This window comes from Cupressus sempervirens, chromosome 4 (genome assembly GCF_028749045.1).
Source record: "Cupressus sempervirens isolate cs-2001-9-10 chromosome 4, ASM2874904v1, whole genome shotgun sequence".
Classification (NCBI taxonomy): domain Eukaryota; kingdom Viridiplantae; phylum Streptophyta; class Pinopsida; order Cupressales; family Cupressaceae; genus Cupressus; species Cupressus sempervirens.
Window position 1 is genome coordinate 145,531,653 of NC_143121.1, and position 17,082 is coordinate 145,548,734.

The following is a 17,082-nucleotide window of genomic DNA, read 5'->3' on the forward strand; positions in this document are numbered from 1 at the left end:
AAGGTAAGACTTCAATTTCTTGATATTCATATCTCTCTCTAATGATTGCTGAACACTAACAAACAAAAAAAAATGACATTGTCAAAGTGTCCTTGGAGATTGCTATGTTTACACTAGTAGTCATTCACTAAAAAATATCTTAACTTACTGTCAAATGTTGTCATAGTTTGTAATAAATGATTCAATAGTAATATACAAATAAAACAATGACAGACCGAAAAAACTAAAATTTGGTAGATTTCCTTTAATATTAAAAATTAGAAGTAAACCTAACCAAAAAAACATCGGTATTATTAGAACCCTAACAATTTTTGGAGAAATTCAACTAGATATTTATATTTAAATAATGGAGAAATTCAACTAGGTATTTATATTTAAACAAACAATAGAGCTCTAATGAAATTTTTTTATATGGACAAATCATATCCTTTGACCACACGCTGATTGTTAGCTTTGATATTTTCCCAGACTTCACCACCCTCAGACAATTTCTCCGTGAACTCACTGGTTCCAGTGCCCGTGTACTCAAACCATTGTAGTCTTTTCAAATGTTCCAATCCACCTGGTACCTGCCTCAAGCTCGGACACTCGCATAAACACATTTTCTCCAAATTCACCATACCTCCCTCCTCCAAATCGGGAAATTCCTCTAAAACTGGGAAGTAATCAACATGCAAATACCGCAGCTTGGGAAACATGGACGCCTTTCCAAAAGTCTTTGCTATTTCTCTGCAGCTCTCATTACCCATTAATCTTAACACTACCAAGTTAGGCATTGATTCTAAATCTGGATAATTCCCACAACTACAACTCAATAACGTCAGATGCTTCAGATCTGATAGTGCACAAACCCAATTCGGCACCGCAAAATTGGCCAGTTCAAGTCTTTGGAGTTCCATCAGAGCAATGAAGTTCTGTGGTAAATTCCATTCTGTTGAAGAGGAGCTTGATATAGACAAATGAAGCATATTGAGTAAGTGAGCAAGGGTTCCTTCTTCGATACACTTCCAACTCCTGTTCATGCTGAACACGCAAGCTTAGTTCTTGGAGGCGGTTTAGTTTGGCCACATCCTCCAACTTTAGCAACCCATCTGCTTCAGCAGAAATTGTTAAAATATCTGATCTGAGTACCCTCAAACACACCAGCTCTGATATTCCTTTGGGTATTTTATTCCTCAGTTGATTATAGCAATCTTTTATGTTTAGATACTCGAGAGATTTCATTTCATATAACCAGACTGGCAGCCTTTCTAGCTGTCGGCACCATGATAGATCAAGCACGATAAAACTCGAAAGTTTTCTCACAGAGATTGGTACCTCCTTAATACTTGTCCCTGATAAGTTTAAAAGTTTGAGAAGCTTCTGGTTACCAACACATGGGGGCAAGGTGGAGATCTGAGTACGGCTCAAATCAAGAACTGTGAGCAATCTCATAGGGCTGAAGAAGTTTGCCTCAAAATTTTCAATAGGATTATTGTATAGTGATAGAGTGCGAAGAGTTTTTGGACAACAAACCATGCCTTTTACAATGGCATTATCATTTATCTCCTTTTTTGCCAGTAGAACTCTATGCCAAAAAACACTTTTTGTTCCAGATGTCAAGACATCATTCACAGAAAATGTACATCTGTTTGATTTAGATATATCGATTGCGAGATCAAGCAGCAAGTCATGAATCTTGCAATATTTGATTAGATTCCATTTCTCCCATACTTCAAGCAAGCACAGATTGGCTAACTTGTATAAATACTTCCAACCCAAATCCCACTTATCTCCTTCTTGGGGAATGAGTCCTTCCGCTATCCACAAATTTATGAGATCCTCACAATGTATTTTCTCATCCTCGGGAAAGAAGGACAAATAAGAAAAACAAGGCTTTAGAGTTGCGGGCAGGGAGTTATAACTCAATCTCAGAATCTCTATGATGTGGTAATCAGGATTACTGACCTCTTGATGTTGATGCAACTCAGACTCTCTGAGTTGATGCAATTTAGCCATCCACTTTTTAATATCGGTGCACTCTGAGAGAGAAGCCCCCAATGTCTTCAGAGCCAAAGGTAGTCTTCCGCATACCTTTTCAACTTGCTGAGCTGCTTCTTCAAGGTAATCTGGTGGGAGATTTTGGGCATAGTTTGAAAAGGCATAAGCACAAAACAACTGCCAACTCTCTTGCTCTGATAAAAGCCCTGTGTGGTAAGGTAAAGCACCGAGCTTCTCACAAACCTCCATGCTTCTAGTTGCAACCAAGATTTTAGATTGGGTATTGCTGCCAATTGGAAGACCGAGGCTTGTAATTATGTTCTCTTCTCTGGTTGCCCTCCACACATCGTCCAGAAATATGAGATACTCTTTTCCTTGTAGACCGGCATGAATCAGCCCTGCCGCTTGCTCCTCTCTTACATCCTTCACTCTACCCTATAAATTGTGAGAAATAGAAAACTCAATTTAACACTTGCAATCCTAAACCTAAAAAAAAAATTTGCTCAGCACTTAAAAACTGATAGGCACATGAAGGTGCTGAGTGCCAGTTTTGCTCGGCACTTGCTCGACACTTGAAGGTGCCGAGTGAGCTCGACACACAAAGAAAATGCAGTAGGTGTCGAGTTAGCTTGGCACAAGAAGAGCTCAGCACCAACATATGCCGAGTGACAGGTAGCAGGTGTCGAGTGAGCTCGGCACACAAAAAATGCAGTAGGTGCCGAGTGTTCTATTTCAACTGAAATATTATAACTTAGAAAAAATCCAATGTGAATGCTTTTACCATTAAAACAAGAGACCCGAAACGTTAAGCTTAAAAAAAAATTGTCAAATGCAACATTCAAGGAAAGAGTAATAGATTCAAGTATGCCTGTTTGCTTTACTATTCAACTTGATTAAACCATTACAAAATCTGGGAGTATTCGGCTTCAACCAAAAAACTCTAAAATAACCCTAAATTGATAATACTTCAAACTTCAATAAACTTTTAAACTTGCAGCTCTAATGGTTGCATACAATGGTGCCTGGAGCAATCATTGCTTCAACAAGACAAAACAAAACAACAACTAATTCACAGAATGAACAGAGGTGTCACATGCAACTGGAGACACTGAACATACTTCCTTCTGTCTCTGTAACAAATGGATCTGCTGACCACTTTCTTCTTCTTCCTTTGCTCTACTCTGCAACTTCTGAGCTCTTCCTCTAACTTCTCTATCTATCTGGTCAAATGGATCTAATCATTTCTTTTTGTCTTCTGATCTAAAAACATTTTTCTCTCTCATTTCCATTTTTGAAAATCTCACCTTCCCGTATTAATTTTTCTAGCTGTTCTACTAGTCGTCAGGTGGTAGGTGGGCATTTGACTCTAGGGGCAAGACAACCACCGCATTAAATATTCCAACACTCTCCCTTTGTCCGAAGCCAAACAAGTAAGGTTCATTAATGATCCACATCAACTACACCAAGACACTCTCTTAGGTGTACAAAAGTTCCTATGCCTAATGGCTTTGTGAAAATGTCTACTAGCTGCTACTCAAACTTACAAAAATTCATTTTGATATCCCCATTCTCCACCAACTCTCTGATGAAGTGATATCTGATTTCTATGTGTTTGCTTCTACCATGGAAGACTGGATTATTGGACAATGCAATTGATGAGATGTTGTCACAATAAATTGTGGTTCCATCCTCTTGCCTTTCATTCAAATCTGTCAAGATCCTCCTTAGCCAAATTGCTTGACATGCTGCTGCATTTGCTCCTATGTATTCAACCTCTACTATAGATTGAGCAACAATAGGTTGCTTCTTGGATGCCCATGAAATTGCACTCAATCCCATGTGAAACATGTATTCGGAAGTGCTCTTCTTATCATCTAAACTTCAAGCCCAATCACTATTAGTATAACCTACCAACTTGAATTCATTTGATACAGTATACAAAATTCCAAATCCCTTGGAACCTTTCACATACCTTAGGATCCTCTTTCCTACTTGCCAATGGGAATCCTTTAGTGTTTCCATAAATCTGAAAATCAGACTTACTGCATGCATTAGGTCTAGCCAAGTTGCAATTAAGTACATTAAACTTCCAACCATACTCTTGTATAGTGTTGGATCCAGTCTTTTGTTATTGTCTTCTTTGCTCAACTTTAGACCTACTGCAGTTGGTGTGGGGGCTGCCTTACTATTTTGCATTTTGAATCTCTCCAAGATTTGCCCTGCATACTTTTCTTGAAAGATGAAGATTCCATCATGCATTTGTTTTACTTCTATGCCTAGAAAGTACTTCAAGAGACCTAGGTCTATCATCTCAAATTCATTTTTCATGGCCTCGTTGAACTCACCAGTTAGAGCCTTGTCATTACTAGTAAAAATTAAATCATCTACATATAAGACAACAATCAACACATTTCCATTTGCTGCCTTGATGTAGAGAGTAGGCTCACCATTGCTTTTGCTAAAGCCATTGCTCATCAAATATGAGTCAATCTTGTTGTACCATGCCCTTGGAGCTTGCTCGAGCCCATAAATAGCTCTCTTCAATCTATATACTTTATTCTCTTCACCTGCAACTTCATAACCCAGAGGCTGCTCCACATATACTTCTTCTTTCAATACACCATTTAGGAAGGCGAACTTCACATCCATTTGGAATACCATCCACTTGTGCTGAGTTGCAATTGCTATGATAGCACACAAGGTTTCTATTCTTGCAACAGGGGCATATGTCTCATCATAGTCTCTTCCATACTGATATTTGTAGCCCTTGACTACCAGCCTTGCCTTATGCCTATCAATCTTGCCTTCGGCATTGTATTTGGTCTTATAGAACCATTTCACTCCAATCACTTGCTTCTTGGGAGGCAATTTAGTTAGCTCCCATGTCTCATTTCTTTCTATAGCATCTATTTCCTCATTCATGGCCTTACACCATTTCTTCTCCTTAATAGCTTCTTCAAAATATATTGGATCACTATGAGAAAATAATGCAAAATTAACACTCTCATCATATGCTTCATACCTTTCATCTTGGTATATCTCCCTAAGACTCTTGGTCTTTCTTGGTAATAGGGAGGAGAGTGTGGGATCAGAATCTTCACTATTACTTGGCACTGACACTCGGTCATGCCTAGAGGAGCTCGATAATGACTGAGGCTACTTTCCTTTTCTTCTATCTGCTTCTTCTTCTTGCTATTCATTAGCATCCTCTTCATTCATAATTGGCACTTTACTTGAATGCTCGGTGACTCATAAGTTTGACCATACCAAGACTGATTTTCAAGATATTCCACATCTCTTGAAAGAGTCATCTTGTTGTTCAATGGGTCATACAATCTATATGCCTTTGATTCTGAGCTGTACCCTGTAAAGATGCACTTCACACCTTTGTCATCTATTTTTTTCCTTTACTCTTTAGGCACATGTGCATATGCAACACATCCAAACACCCTTAGGTGTTCAACTATCCATCTTCCTTGTAACCATGCTTCCATTGGAATTTTATCACGGACTGCCTTTGTAGGACACCTATTAATTAGGTAAACTACTATTGCCATAGCCTCTCCCCAAAATTCAGTTGGGAGGCCTTTCTCTTTCATCATGCTTTTTGCCATTTCAACAATAGTTCTGTTCTTTCTTTCAGCCACTCCATTCTGCTGTGGTGTATAGCTGGCTGTGAGCTCTTTTTTTATGCCATGTTTACTACAAAAATTTACAAAAGAATTGGAGGTATACTCCCCTCCTCTATCTGATCTAATGACCTTGATAAAGTCTCCACATTCTTTTTCAGCCTGGGCTTTAAATTCTACAAATTTATCAAATTCTTCAGATTTATTCTTTAATAAATACACCCATGTCTTGCGATTGAAATTATCAATAAATGTCATGAAATAAGTAGTCCTCCCAATGGAAGTAACTTGCATAGGACCGACTAGGTCAGTATGCACTAACTCTAATGGATATCTAGCCCTCCTAGAATTTCCAGAATTAAAGGGAAGCCTATGTTGCTTACCCAAAATACAAGCCTCACACTTGTCATATGAATTTCTTATACGTGGCAAACCTTCTACCATTCTTTTATTTGACAACAAATTTAAACTAGCATAGCCTAGATGACCATACTTGAGGTTCCATAGCCATGAGGGGTCTTAAATCACACTCCTTAGAGCTAATTGTGGGAGGTGCAGCACCAACTTGAGATGAGAAACATGTCTCTATCCTCAAGGGACACATTATGTTCTTTGTCATTTGAACTACTGCAAGTAAGTTCTTGCTCCCATCCTTTTCATGAATGACACACGTGTCATTCTCCATCAGCTCTTTGTATCCATTTTGAATGAGTTGACCAATGCTCATCAAATTGTGCTTCATACCAAGGGCGAAATACACATTTTGTATTTCCTTCTTCTCACCTTTCTTGGTGCAGACCATAATAGATCCTTTGCCCATTACTGGTAGGGTTCCATTGTTACTCATTTTAATCTCAGATTTGAAACTCTTGTCAATGAATGAAAACAAGGTTTCATTACTACTCATGTGGTTGCTACATCCACTGTTGAGGTACCAAACCTCAGTGCTTCCTTCTTCACCAACATTATACACGATGAAGGCAGTGGCATTGTTTCCACTTCCCATGTTCACATCAGCCACATTTTCTTGTCCTAACTGATCATTTTGCTTGTTCCAGCATTCATTTGCATAATACCCATATTTATGATAGTAGTAGCATTTTACATTACTCTTATTTGAGTTGTAATTTTTCTTACCTCCTCTTGAAGTATTTTGTGAGCTACTTGCTCCATTTGCTCTTCCTGAGCTTTCTGCTATAGCATTTTTTTGTCCTCCATTACCTCGGCCTCTACCTCTAGAGTTTCTTCTTGAGCCATTTCTTCCTCTCCCCCTTCCTCTTGTATTTGACTGAGCCTTGAATGCTTTCTCTTGGGAAGAAGAAGAAGTAGATCTATTGATCCTATGCTCATGGGTTTGAAGAGTACCCATCAACTCATCCATTGTCAAAACAGTGAGGTCTTTTGCCTCTTCTATGATCATGACTAAATTATCATATTTATGAGGTAAATTCCTCAATATATTTTCCACTATCCTTTGCTCTTGATAGTCTTCTCCATTTGATTTCAGTTGATTAATCACATTGGAGGTCCTTGAACTGAAATCTACAACTGATTCATTTTCTTTCATCTGAAGGTTCTCAAACTCCCTCCTTATATTCTGTAACTTTACTGTATGGACTTTATCAGTCCCCTTGAAGTTCATCTCAAGGATATCCCATGCTTCCTTTGCATAATTTGCTACTGCAATCTTAGAGAATATAGTCTTTGTCATTGCTGCTTCAATCAAACTTAATGCCTTTACATCTTTCCTCCTTGACTCTTTCAAATGTGTCTTCTGTGCATTTGTGAGAGTAGCATACTAAGTTGGGTCTGTCACATCATTGAACCCATTAACTAAAAACTTCCACAAATTATTTGCAACCATTATGATTTTCATCTTCTTTTCCCATTTATCATAATTTTACCCATTAAAAGATGGTGGCTGCTGCCATATCCTTCCTACATCTCCTGCCATGTCAAATATTCCAACAAAAAAAAAAGCCCTAACTCACTGTGGATGTGGGGCCTCAAAGCTCTGATACCATGTGAGAAATAGAAAACTCAATTTAACACTCGCAACCCTAGACCTTAAAAAAAAATTTGCTCCGTACTTAAAAATTGCTCGACACATGAAGGTGTCGAGTGCCAATTTTGCTTGGCACTTGCTCGGCACTTGAATGTGCCGAGTGAAAGGTAACAAGTTTTGAGTGAGCTCAGCACACAAAGAAAATGCAGTAGGTGCCAAGTTAGCTTGGCACAAGAAGAGCTCGGCACCAACAGATGCCGAGTGATAAGTAGTAGGTATCGAGTGAGCTTAGCACAAGAAGAGCTCAACACACAAAAAATGCAGCAAGTGCCGAGTGTTTTGTTTCAACTAAAATATTATAACTTAGAAAAAATCCAATGTGAATGCTTTCACCATTAAAATGAGAGACCCAAAACATTAAGCTTCAAAAACAAACTTGTCAAATGCAACATTTAAGGGAAGAGTAATGGATTCAAGTATGCCTGCTTGCTTTACTATTCAAATTGATTAAACCATTACAAAATCTGGGAGCATTTGGCTTCAACCAGAAAACCCTAAAATAACCCTAAATTGATAATACTTCAAACTTCAATAAACTTTTAAACTTGCAGCTCTAATGGCTGCATACAATGGTGCCTGGAGCAATCACTGTTTCAACAAGACAAAACAAAACAACAACTAACTCACAGAATGAATAGAGGTGTCACATGCAATTGGAGACACTAAACATATTTCCTTCTATCTCTGCAACAAGTGGATCTGCTGACCACTTTCTTCTTCTTCCTTTGCTCTGCTCAGCAACTTCTGAGCTCTTCCTCTAACTTCTCTCTTTGTCTGGTTGAATGGATCTAATCATTGCTTTTTGTCTTCTGACCTAAAAATATTTTCCCCTCTCATTTCCATATTTGAAAATCTCACCTACTCGTATTAATTTTTTTGGCTATTCTGTTGGTCGTCAAGTGGTAGGTGGGCATTTGGCTCTAGGGGCAAGACAACCACCACATTAAATATTCCAACATAAATCTCCCACATAGGATGATGAATCACACTGTAATTTATGAAATGAATATGAATGTGAAATGGGGAGCCAGATTGAAAGTTTATACCTTTCTTTGGTTGTCTCAAAAATGTTTTGGAGGAGAAATGTCTTTCCTGCACCACCCATGCCCACCACGACAATGAATGGAATAGTGGATTCATCAATCAAGGAGATGAGGTGTTGAAGCTTTAGCTCAATTGCCACGGGGTGCAAATCACCCGGCAGGAGACTATTTCCCTTCCATGTGGCACTACTTGATGGTTGTTCAGAGTTAGGAGGGACCAAGTCACAGAAAAGCTTCAAGTGCTTTCCATCTTTCATTAATGATCTGATTCACTTTCTCATTTGTTCAATTCTTTTTCCCATTCTATAACAGAAAATAATTTCATCTAAATTGCACAAACAATAGCGAGTTACACATCCACTAGGGCGAGTGACACACTCTTCCACAATGTCTTCTGCATCCCACGCAACATCTCTAATGTTGTGTAGCCACTCTTTCATGTACTCATCTTCCGTAGCAACTGAATCCACATATCTCAGACTACTGCTTATTGTTCTAAGCTTTTTTCTCAACTAATCAAAGTCTCAGGTGAAGTTGCAGACCACCGCCACCTCTTTAGTGGCTTATTGAATTGCCACCTCTTCCCAATAATACCTTCTGCAATTGCACTCACCATCCTTATTTTGTTATTATGAATGCAAAATTTGAAAGTAAAGGATATCTTGAATTCGTACACACACCAAATGTGTTGAACATACTGGTGCTATAGACAATAATGAAAATGCAAGGGATAATGAAATCAAAGACAATGAATATTTTCAATGAAATACAACAAAATGCCAATGGGAGATTATATCTAGGTTGCATAATGGAAAAAATATAGAGTGCTTAGAAATAGACATGTTGGGGAGAAGAGACAATGGAAAACATAGAAATTGGTGTACTGATTTTAAGGGAGAAGAGCACACTACTATAAAAATTAATTTTATAAATAATATGGAGAAGCATGGTTGTTTGATATATATAAGTAATATGGAGAAGCATGGTTGTCTGATATATAATGACATTCCCAAATGCATCAACTACATGATCCTCAGTGATAGATTAAAAAAGGCAATTGACATAATCATGATATACTATCACATAAATAAAAAATAGAGCAACTCCTCATGACAATTTAAAGAATGATAGTAACTAGAAAGTCATATCTAATTGGTTCCATTAGTTAATCTCTTGAAAATTTAGCAATACACCTTCTCAATCTCATGTTCTATTACTTGGACTAGTAGGAGTCTCAACCTTCAATATAGGAGCTTTTATGGTTCATTCAAAATTGAAAATACCAATACAAGATTTTAGTCAAGTGGAAGGAACAAGAATCACTAGTTTCAAGAAGATATGACATATATCATGTATATTTTGATTAATGAAATGAACTTAATTGGTCATAACATATTGGAAAACATAGATTCTCAACCATGACAAGCATTCCCCCAAAACTACAAATATAAGCTTTAGAGGTAAAAAACAAAATCATGTATAAAATATAGAATAATAATATACTAAAATACTAATAAAAATAATTTCTTATAAAATTATTATTTTCATTCTTATATTTGAGTCATATATATTGTTTTGGTAGGAGATTGTGGTCAACTTCCTCCAGTTAATAAAAGGCCAACATAATAGAAGGAAAAAATTTTCATGGAAGGAATTCAAGATTTTTGTTACTTTGGATAAAATATTCAGACAAGATGGATAAAATGATGATCAAAAAATTTTTGTCAACTTTTGATTAATGTAAGATATGCAAACTAACATATTGATGATTAGAGGTTTCTAATGATGAGAACCCTTATCAACATAGATGTTTCTTCAAATTTAGAGTTTAAAAAGGATGTTCATTTGTTCTCAACAATTGAAAATGTGCATAGTCATAATACAAAAAGTCTACTTTCATTAAAGTATCTTATTGCACATAGTTTGCAACAAAAATATTAAATTATAGTGCATTAGAAGATTATTCAAATGATGTGCTTGATCTTGAGTTGGTAATCTATAAGGATTCAAGGGTCATGAAAAATTTAAATCTATTGGTACAAGTAGGTCTTGTAAATGGATCTCTAGCATAAATTCAAAAGATAGCCTACAAATAAGGCAATAATTTTCTTGAACCTCTAACATATCTGGTGGTTGAGTTCAATAATTATTTTGGACTACCATTTCAAGATCATCATCTCAAAATAAATCTAATTTAACACCAATATAGAAGGGTAGGACACTTCATTTCCTTTTAGAGTGGCATGGGCATTGAGTATACATAAATCTTAGGGTTTGACTCTTCCAAAAGTAAAAATTCATATGGGGCCAAGAGAAAGAGTGGGATTGACATTTGTGGTAATTTCTCATGTAAAATCTTTACATTTCCTAATAATAATGCCTCCATTCAACAATGAGAAAAATAAAAAAATTGGTAGACAAGTTGCCAAGTGCAAGAATGAAGTAAATAGACTTTAGTGCTTGGAAGATAATTGATGTAATATGCTGTGTTTAAATTTTTTTTCCAATGCAAGATCAAGTTCTTTTAGCCATTTCAATAATTTGTAATATTTACTTGAGTATTCTGTACTTTGACAATGTCTACATCGAACAAACATAAATGATAAAGATATGCAATTATTTAAGTGGACCAATCTTATTCATTTACATGTATACTACCATAATATATAAATAGACATTTAATATAGCCTTGTAAATTATTTTTGGTATTCATACATTAAACTAATGGTCACTTATTTTCTTATAATCTTGTAAATTTGTATCACTTCATTTCAAATAATTTTTTTTCAAAGATTAAATATACTAACCTTTAAAAAATGTCATGAAATGTCAAGTTCATAAAATATATTTTATGTTTCATTCATAGCATGCATTGTTTTAATGCTTACTATCCTCTATGCAACAATTCTCTCATTTTCAAAAGTTATATTCTTAATCATGTTTCATAAAGATATAATTTTTTTAAATAATCTTCATGCAACTTAATAGGATGTAGAAAAATTACATTTAGAATGGGTCTACATTTGGTTGCAAGACTTCCACCCCTATCTTCTATAAAATGTCACCCTTCCTATAGAGGAGTTGAGTGTTCAATATTGGATAAGGAATAGAATGGTCAGACAAATTAAAACAATGGACCAAGGAACATTCAAATAAAATTTTCTAACCATGTTGTGCACTTCAACTTCTATCACAAAAAAAGTGAAGATGAGATTCATGATCATTATCTTGTAGGATACATATTAAAAATAATTCCATGGGGTGCCTAAATTATTTGGTGTGAAGTAAACTCTCTCAATTAAAGTTCAAAAAATTCTTCTTGGAAATGTACGCTTATTACCAACCTATACATGGTTAAAATAATGGAAGTATTCTACATATTATTTGATAATGTATTGCCTAAATTTTAAACAATAGTAATTTTTTATTATACCCAATTTTGAGTTAACTAATAATTATTACACTACTAATTTTTGTGATGCATTATGTTCAATTTTTTTTTTTTTGGTGAACAGTCCTATTCAATTAATAAAATTTACTAAGATTACAATTCACAAAAAAGGGGCCGGGGGATATAGGATCACCCCGTGAATGAGTTCAAATGGCCGAAGTTGGAATAAACAACATGGCCTCAGCCAGAAACTATAAACTATTCATAAAAAAAAAAAACACTTTTAACAACCTCAGGTTGCCAAGGCAGTACCAGCAAAGGGAGGAGGATCATCTTTATCAGAAAATCCCCACACATTAGTGGGATTATGAGGCGGACTGGGAACATGCTAGCTGTCAGTAGCATCAGCAGGATCTGGGGTATTCGCAATCTCCGCATCCTTCTTGTTTGGCCGTGGAGGGGAAATTTCCAAAGCTAGTCGAGGAAACTTGCCAAAGTGTGCCCATCCAGGGGGAGGAGCCGGAGACCTGCCAGAAGCCCGCCCAGGGGGGGAGCTGGGGACCAGCTAGAACCACCATGCGGTGGGGAAGCGGAGCGGCGCCTCCAACTGCCATGACCACTGCTGGGAGAGCAGTGGCGGGGACCCTAGGAGCAAAGCATGTGTGAATGGCGAATAGAGGACTAGCGTTGAGAACGACAACCGCGACATGAGGAGGCATTGGCCAAGGCATCCAGAGGTGCTCTAGCAATGGTGCAAGGAGCATTGCCCCAATGATTTAACAATTCCTGTAAGTGTGCAACATCTAGGGCAACTAACTTAGCTTGCACCTATATCTGCATAATGACATTGTTACAAATGCATGCCTTAGTGTACATTGCAATGTTAACATCCAAAAAATAGTGAGTGAATAAAATTGCATTTCTATCTTTCCATAGAGAAAACAAAATTTCCATCCTGAAAGTATGCCAAATCAGGGAGAACTTTCGAGGAAATCTAGGGGAATCACCCAGCAGGATCATGTGCCATGAAAAAGGTTCGGACCTGAAAGGCTTGAAAAAATCATGAATCTAGTGCCAATAATTCTGAGCATGCTTGCAAAACCAAAAAATATGCAAAAAGGACTCAGGTTGGCCACAGAGGGGGCATCTGGGATCAGGAACCCCAATGTGCTTGAGCCGAGGCCCCACGGGAAGACCTTGGAAGGCAAGGCACCCAGAAAAGTGTGCAATCTTAGGTTCTGTAATGGCACTCCAAATGGTGTCGAACTATTTTCTCCATTGAGAAAGCGAAGAATGCAAATGCCACCGTTGATTAAGCGTGTCCACCATCGGAAGGTGGGGCGAAAGCCATCTGTATCCCATATTGGGCTTATAATTGGTAAATGGAGTGGCAAGAAACCACTTCATATCATACCACCAAGGACGAATAGACTGAATCCCCACTTTATGAAGTAAGTGCACAGGGATGGAAGACAACAGAAGGTCATAAGTTTGGCGATTGGCACGAACAAGGCGGTATTGAACTTGCATATCCTCCTATGACCTGAAATTCATGGTGACTCTTGAAAAAATGTCCTTGGTAGTGCGGATGCCATGTTTAAAGAAATGCAGAGCACTGGCACCTTGAGACTTGGCAAGAGGAGTACCCTGGAAGGCAAACAGGGGAGACCACCAAATGTTCTGTTGATTTAAGGACAACCCATTGCGAAACTCATCACCAGCCCAACGAAGCCAAGGTTTAATAGCTTCCCAGGCTTTCTAGATGCTCTTTATAACAAAAGAGCCTTGTATGACCACTAGTTCACGCATAGTGAGAAGGGTCTGAAAACCAATCCCCTTCCACGCCAGTCTGTTAGCAAGGAAGCCTGAAGAAATGCAATGCCTAACAGGAATTTTCAAGGCTTCATCTCCAAAAATAGCTCTGATAATCCATTTAGCACAGAGTGCAAGGCCCAGCTTTCGAGTGGAAAGCAGGCCGAGACCCATAGATTCCCTTGGGAGACAACATAAATTCCAAGCAACTCTGTGAAAAATATGATGGTCAGAACCAGAGGCCCAAAGAAAATCTCTGATTTCAGATTGGAGGGAGCCCAACAAGAAGAAGAATACACATGGGTGGCAACCAAAATCTTAGAACAAATCTGGAATTTACCAGCAAGAGAAAGCGGCTTAGTGATGCAATAATCAAGCTTTTTGCTAATCTTTGTAAGCATAGCATTCCAAAGTTCCATAGGGGAAGCCTGGAAAGCAAAGGGAATGCCAAGAAAGAAAAATATTTCTCCATGAGTAACCCATTTCCATTGGAATTGGCTGAGCCAAGGTGGAGATGGAAAAAAAGACTGTCAATAGGAGAGCATTTTATGCCATTGAATGGCAGAGCCAGAGGCTTGACAAAAAGTGTCCAGACAATTTAAAGTATTTTTGATGTTTTCTTCATCTTCAAGAAGAGTAAGAAAAGAATCATTAGTAAAATGACCATTGACTAACTGGGAGGAAGAATCAGGAAAGGAAATGCCACAGACTAGTCCTGAAGACACAGAGTGAGCAAGTAAATAACCAAAACCTTCAGTAGCAAGGACATAAAGCGCTCAAGCTAGCGAAAAACCTTGTCTGATGGAACGAAAAGGTCCAAAAGCTTCATATCGTGAATTATTGATGGTGATGCAAGCATTAGCATCACCAAAGAGCATCTCCACAGACTGAAGAAAATTGGGACCAAAACCTAGAGCCTAAAGCATAGCCAAAATGAAAGCCCATTCAATGCAATCATAGGCTTTAGCAAAATCTATCTTTAAAAAGATAGCCTACTGGTTGGACTTACGGGCCCATTCCATACCTTGCCAGACAACAATGATGTTGTCAAGAATATACCTGGCTTTGATGAAGCTAGTTTGTTCAGGCCGCACAATTAGAGGACGCATATGGAAGATTTTGAGAGAGAGTGCCTTAGCAATGATCTTATCAGACACATTCAGGAGGGTGATGGGTCTCCAATTGTAGATGTCCTCAAGATCACCAGCTTTAGGTATGAATTTAATATTTCCTTTATTTATGATCGCTCCTAAGCTTTTAGAATCGTATGCTTCAAGATAGACTTTGTGCAGATTAGGACCAATTTGCTCCCAAAGATGTTTGTAAAATTCATAGGGAAATCCATCACACCCAGGGGATTTTTCATCTGCCATGGAGTAAACTGCCTCTTTAAGGTCTCGGAGGGAAAGAAGTTGCTCACAGAAAGCACGTTGCTCAACCGTGAGGCGGTTTGGAGTAACAGTAATACACTTTCTGAGAGCCTCCTCCTGAGCAACCGAATGGCCCTGCAAGGCAAAGATGTTCTCATAGTGAAGAACAAAAGCTTGCAGGATGTCAAGCAGACTGGAAAGAACATTAGTTCCCTATTTTATCTTTTTAATTCCAACATTGGTATGACGGGCTCAGAGAGCCTGGAAGAACTCCTTCGAGGCTTTGTTGCCAACCTCCAACCAGTGGAGATGGGCTTTGATTTGAGCTCCTCGGGTAGCATAGTTATCAGTAATTTTCTTTTCATGGCAAAGCTTGGCAAGCTCAATTTGTAGATCCACATCAAAGGGTTGAAGGTGAGTGCTTCAGAGGCTTTTTTGAGGGCAAGGGTGTTGGCTTCATAAGACCATTTTCTGAAAATTGCCAGCTGATGCCCATAGATGTGAAAAAATTAAGCTATTCTGGTAATGGCATCATTCCACCATTGAACCTAACCTTGATGGGAATGTGGATGTGGTTCCAAATTCTAGACACGTTGTATGTGGGAGATGGTGGAAGCATGCAACAACACAGACGTGTTGAGGAAGAATTGAGACTTGGCCACTTTGGGGATAGCTGTTTGCCAAAAAATGCCAAAATAAATGGGATAGTAGTCTAACAATGTCACATCTATCAGGGGAATGACAGGTAGATCACGATCTTCTGAAAAGGAAAAAAAAAAAGATTGCGCCGAGATCATAGCACGGTCAAGAAAATTCAATATGTGGTCAGGACTAGCTCAAAAATTGGACCAAGTGTGCCAGGCCCCACTATTATGATGGCGGCTAGTATTGGGATAAAAAGGGCCCAATCTATGATGCATGTAAAACCAGGCTTCTCTTTCCCCAGCTGTCCAACGGAAAGGCAGAATGCCATCTTTGTCAGAGGCCACTTCAACCATATTGAAGTCCCCACACAGGACCCAAGTAGTTGGCGGCAAGTTGTCAGCAAGCCAAACCCACATTTGTGCCCTTTTCACATCATCATTGGAGGCATAAACATTAATGACTCCAAAAGAATGATTGTTAATGGAAAGCAAAAGCCAAATAATACAGTGTGTGGGGTCAAAACTTTGTGAGATAATAGCAGAATGAAGGCGAGGTGACAGGAGAGTAACTACACCACCTCGGCCAGCTTCATGCTAAGAAGAAAACATGACGCTATCCTGCCAAATGACGCGGAATGCAGCACAAAGCATGAAACCAAAAATCTTAACTTCTTGCAAGCAAAGAAAATCTAAATTCCCAAGTCTATGACGGGTATCCCAGACATAGAAATTTCTATGGAGGTCTGTAAGACCTCAAACATTCCAAGAGAGGAAGTTCATGAGAACTCTTCCATATCATCCTCATCCTCCAGAGAGGAGTAACTATTCTGCAAAAAGGTAGAAACCGGGTGGAGGTCAGAAGGGAAATCCTCTGAACTTGCAACTTGCCATTTTACCCCTGATATCTTCGCACGTCTAGGAGGACTACGAGAACACCTTGTTGCTGGTGGTACTACGAAAGAGACTACAAGAGGAGAACGAGGCCCTAGCGGCCGCCTTAATCCCCTGCGAACCAACAGGGTTTGAAACCTGCAAAATTGAAACAAGTGCAATGGAAGCCGCTAGCGTCTCCACGCTAGCAGGCACTGACACTTTAGTAGAAGCAGGAGGAATCATGGTAACTACCGCATAGGATGGCTTGGGGGCCA

At 38.4% G+C, this 17,082-nt stretch overlaps 1 pseudogene; it reads right to left on the bottom strand.

Annotated features, from left to right (window-relative positions):
- Positions 1-407: 407 nt before the first annotated feature.
- Positions 408-9,333, bottom strand: LOC149560372 (putative disease resistance protein RGA3; annotated as a pseudogene).
- Between the last annotated feature and the right edge of the window lie 7,749 nt (positions 9,334-17,082).